Here is a 5,499-nt window from a genome sequence, read left to right as displayed (position 1 = left end):
CAAAATACAAATGGGCATAAAATGGAAAAGAAACAGTCCTTGTGGAAGACTGGATGTTTTTTAAGAACAATAAACTGGGAATTCATCTGCCTGCAAAGTATTTTCTCAGTGCAATGGGAATGATGTTTTGTTGTTGTTTAAACTCTTACAAGGAATGTAGCTGTGTTGCTTTTTGGTTGGGGTGGGACTAACTCTCTCTGTTTCACAGCGGTCTGGATCTTGACACCACTGAAAGTGCTGTCAAGGAGTTGGAGATGGAGCAGGTCCATGGGACCTTAGCTGAATGTTAGGCTGAGCAAATCTTTTGTTTGTTATGGGACGGAGGACGTTTTGTCAAATGCAGCATTTCAAGTGCGAGTAATGGGGAACTTCTCTGGAGAGTACGAGGGTGAAAAAAAGGACGTAAATGAAAAATGTCATCAACAGGCAGCATTAGCGTAAGCGAGTAATGCTTTTATCAGAAATACTTCAAAGAAGCTACTGACTGTTGAAATTGGACAAATGAAAACTCCTATTTGTGGAGCTAGTTGCACTCCGTGCCTTGCTGGTTCCTGTTGAGATTCGTTCTGCAGTAGCACTTTCCCGTGGTTTCGCTCTCGGCCCCAGACCTGACCACTGCTTTGAACTTCTCAGGCTTGACTAGCTGTCAGACCCTCCTAGTTTTTCAGGAGCTGTGGCAGTACTGGTGAGCTAGCTTGATAGCAGCTAATCTAATGCTCAATTGCACGTGCTTTCCTCATAGCTGTGGAAGCCAGGGGACGTTCTTTTAATGACGCCATTACTTTGTGGCCAAGCTTGGTGACAGCTGATGAGTTCTGTTGTTGTCATCTTCTTCCTGAGACAGAAGAAAGCCCCTGCCATTCCCGAGGAAATGAGACCAATATACTGCCTGCTTAAAAATGCTCCTGTTAGTTAAGTTTAAACAAATCTTCAGAGTACAGTAGTAGCATTGTAAATATTATTGAAGAAAATGTGCTGATCTTAACTGATACAGAAAATTATTGGTTTTTTTTTTTTTTCTTTTTCACTTTTGAAAATACTGAAAGGTATTACTAGAAAAAGTTTCCCATTTATAAAGCAGGAGTTTGTTGGGGCTGAATTACAGTTCCTTTGTAACTGAATTGGGTCAATATTCCGAAAAAGGGGAATATGTTTATTTTTGAAACAGGTCAATACTGCACGTGTTGTGCTGGCAAGGAGGAGGCTTCTTAAATGTAGAACTTCTTAAATTTAAAAGCACACCTCCACTCTCCATAGTAATGCTTCCATGTTAATTCAGGGTTAAGATATTCATTCACTTCAATTTCTGTGAATCTGTTAGGGCAGCGTGCTCTAAGGTGATGGGAGGGAGCGGGGGGAAGAAGGGGAGGAGGAAAAGCAAAATATCTGGAACCTGCTCTTCCATGACTCCTGCAAACTGTAATGTTGTTTTTTTCCCAAGCCTGAAAACTGTACTTGACAGTGGAATTGTGGCTATTTGTTAATATTCTTCCTTCCTTTCTTGTTTTGGCCTCTCCAGGAAGCAATTCGAGTAATCCTTGGAAATCTTGATGATTTACATCCATTTTCTACAGACCACTTCACTATCTTTCTGTGTACCCTTTCTTTCCTACTTGTAAAAGAAAAGGTCCAATGACTTGTATCTGTTGGGCATTGCTTAATTCGACATTCCTGCCTAGTAGTGCGCAGATCGTTAGCTGGAGTACGACTCCTTTGAGCTTTGCAGTTTTACACTAGCTGAAGATCCTCCTCAGTTGTTGCCTTCACCAGAGAACTAATGTATGTAAAAAGAATGTTTTGCAGTGTTTTCAGATGGACACCCCTGCATTCCAAATCTGATTTAGCCAGAGAAAATGAACGTGTATATATAAAGTCCCAGGAAGCCCACGTAATGCAATTGCAAGGAAAGCTAGTGCGTTTTTTCAAAAGGTTAATAAAACGTAAAGCGCTCCTTACAGGCGCAGCAGCGTTGGCCCACTAGTAGAGAAGACCGCAGTAGTTTTCTTGTAAGGTATGTAAGGATTAAATATTGTAGTTGCTGTAGTGTAAAGGGTTAAGAGGAAGTTACTCTCCTGAGGCTGTTGTTGCAGAGAAAAGTAAGTTAGTTGAAGGAGAAGCCTTTTCAGTCCTAAGGTGTGTCAGTTTGTGAATCGGATCAGGCCCTTTGGCATCATCACCTCCCGTGATTCCGAGTGCCCGGGAGTAATGAACACCCACGTGTTTCCGCCTCCAAGGCATTCCCTTCCAGTCTCGGCAGACTGCGTTATTGCCACCCCTGGTCCTAGCAGGCAAGAACGAGATCATCCTCTTTCTCTGTCAGAAGCTGGTAGGTATGAGAGCAACTTATTCCTGTTACTGCCAGGAAGAGAAAGTAGCCCAGGGCATCGTCAGACAGGAGGCACCCAAACAAACGAAGCCTCCCTGTTGGTTTGCTTCGCTAAAGCGCAGCCAGTTTTGCCCGCGTGCTTGAGGAGGGTTTGATTCACAAGCTTGTATTTCTAGAACTGGGAAGTCCATCCACCTGCTCAGCCAGCACCGGGCCCTGCGGAGAACTGCAAGCTCAGAGGCCTGGTGTGATGAGTTGTCCTGCAATCTGTGTGTCGGGCTCCTCGCTGTAGCATACCTCTTAGTTAATCACCAGCTGTGGGAGTCCTTGAAGCCAAACGCAAACGAACAATTTCATCCCTTAAAGGAACTGACTGTGTCAGCGTTTCATCTAAGCAAATCTTGGGCTCCATCTCTGGTCCTCAGGATGTTAGTTTCTGCTAGCAAATGGAGTAAAAGTGTTCGTGTTACCTGTTTCTTCCTGAGATCAGAGGCATGTAAGGAGACTGCTGCCTGGCGTCACCCATTCTTGCATGCATGAGCTCCTAGGTGTGCGAACTGCACCCCCAGGAAGGAACGCCTGTATCTGTGGCGTTTGTCATGTCAATTATCTTTTGTCCTCCCATTTTGAACTGTGAAGTGAATGTAATGACACTACTCCTGTGAATCCTAGTCCTTTTCAGTTTTAAAAATAATTTTTAAAAGAATTACTTTTTAGTTAGGAAAGCTGATGAGGTTTTATTCACAGGGTTGGGAGCGCCTGGCATGTTGTTTTTTGCAGGAAGATGGCAGGACTGAAGCCAGATACAGTTAAGGAAACACAATGCTATTAGTACAAGCAACTGATGGGAGAGTGTCACCTGGATGAGTGTTTCTTGTAATGTGTTACGAGCGTTTTGTCACCAAGTTCACACTGACAGATTGTAAGGTGCCCCCTTCTGCATATACGTTTAGCGTGGTATGACTTTTGAAGCTTTACAAGAGGACTCCTGCTCCTTTGAAATGTTAGTGCTATGTTCTTAAGTCTTATCGTTGTTCTCAGATGTGAGTAAATGGGAGAGAGTATCAAAGGTGAGATTCAAACATGAGAATGTCCACCTTGTGCCTTATCCCTACATTTGCACGATGTATCTAGAACTCGGCTCTATTTCAGCATGACGTATCTTGTGGTAAGTCACTATGGTTATGTTTGGATAATGTCTGGAAACATCTACAATCTATGTCTTGCTTTTCCCTTTCCCTTCCTCCACTGTGTCTTTGAATTAGAGGGAGCAAAACTGCGTGCAGTATGGCTGTACCATGGATTTGAAATAGAGCATAGCAATGTGTTCTCTTTTGTCCTGTATTGCTTTTTGAAAATGTCTGGAATTTCTCTTTGCCTTTTCACCCACTGCTGACTCTTCAGCTAGTATTTTTATGAAGCAATGCCCAGTGGCTCCCAGCCTTCATTCTTGAATGTCAGTAGCTAGGCTGGAGCCAGTACATATGTATGGAACACATGTTTTTCTTCCTTGTGCTTGACTACATTTGTTGACGTTGAATTTCACACTCTTTGTTTCTATTTTCCTAAAGAAAGAATGCATTTGTTTTTCTAAATAATGATAGTAATAATGGTAATAATGTCTTTTGTATAATTAGCAAATGTTGTCACCTCCCTCGTGTCTCATTTTCCAGGTTTTCTGTGAATTCCCTGAAGAGCCTCAGGCCCCAGCTGAGACCTCTGTGGGACTCTGCATTGAACCTCCTCTGTTGTGAAAACTGAGTGTTTTTTCTTACTGTTTCCTGTTCTGATTATTGGTCCCTGGGAAAGGCTGCTGCTGGTCTTTCTTGTGAGCGCTTAGTAGATATTCTGGTCTCCCTTATCAAATGGACAAGTAGTCCAAAGCAATTGTCCCCATCCCACTGGCATGTGTTATTCACAGCCAGGAATTCTGAAAGAGCTGTATTTGCAGTTCTTCAGTTTCAAGATATCATATGGAAGTCCAGCATTGTTTCTAAGTCATTTATCTTGTTCTCAGGAAGTGCGGTGCAATGCAAAAATGTACTATAAAGTTGGTTAAAGAAAGTCCAGTCACCAAATATTCACCAGATTTTATAATACCTCTGTTACAGGTAAAGAAGTAAACAAGGGCAGTGATGAGCTTGTAAGTTGCATGTGTGGTTCTGTTTTGTGTGTTGTTTTTTTTTTTTAAAAAGTGATATTCCAAGTAGTCTGGAGAAGCAGAATATATATCTAGGCAATGCTGTAGTTGTCCTGTTTCTGGGTGTCAGTCAGGCAGTGTAAGGTGGGAGTGAATTCTCACCTAGAACCATCCAAGTTGAGGGAAACCTTCCTGTCAATTCCAGCGGACTTTGAATGAAGTCCTGCCTGAGGACGCGAGAGCCGTGCTGGCTTCAGTTAAATGTGTTTTCGGCAAGTCTGAGCTGAGCTGTCAAATGGTTTCTTCGCTGTGAGAGTCTGTATGAGGTCAATATTGCTGAATAATTAAGTAGTTTCCTAAGTGCTGTATGTGTCGAAAACAACCAAGTTAAGCTTCTTTGGAAAGTAGTTGTTTAGTGAGATCTCAGGGTGGGTTTGGGTAAGTGTCTGAAGACGGAGTGAATTAGTGAAGGTGTCCTGTCCAAATTCCCCCAGAGGAAATCCTGCTCTCTCTGCTAGCATTACGTTCCTGCTAATTATGTTCCTAGGCCCTCCTCTAAAAATGGAGCAAGTAGGATGTCCTGGGAAGCAGTAGTTCTTGTTTAAAACTGTTGAGCATAATTCTCTGGATGGCCTCTCGTGCTTACCTTCTGTTTGAATAAGGCAGCTTACCTTTTATTCCTGACTCATTTTTTGGTTTTTGTTGTATAAGCCTGGACAATGTTGCGAAACACGGATGTATATTAAGTCTGACTTTTGTTCTAAAATAGAAAAGTCAAAATCAAATTTTATCAATACCAAGTTTGCAATGTTTTGAAGGTCAAGAGAAGAAAAGAAGTGTCAGAAAGTGCTGCAGTGGAAGAAACGGTGAAGAGGAGAAGAGTGGAAGTCGGAGCGGAGGCCTCATGCCCACAGTCGGGTATGGGCAGGTCAGTTGACTACAAAATAGTCTTCCGGGGCACATATCAATGTTTTTGATGTCTCTTGTACCTTCCTCATATTTCATTCCTGTGTAACCCTTTGGCCCATTTGTC

This window comes from Haliaeetus leucocephalus, unplaced genomic scaffold (genome assembly GCF_000737465.1).
Source record: "Haliaeetus leucocephalus isolate CR32 unplaced genomic scaffold, Haliaeetus_leucocephalus-4.0 Scaffold331, whole genome shotgun sequence".
NCBI lineage: Eukaryota > Metazoa > Chordata > Aves > Accipitriformes > Accipitridae > Haliaeetus > Haliaeetus leucocephalus.
Note: the sequence above shows the minus strand (reverse complement) of the source record.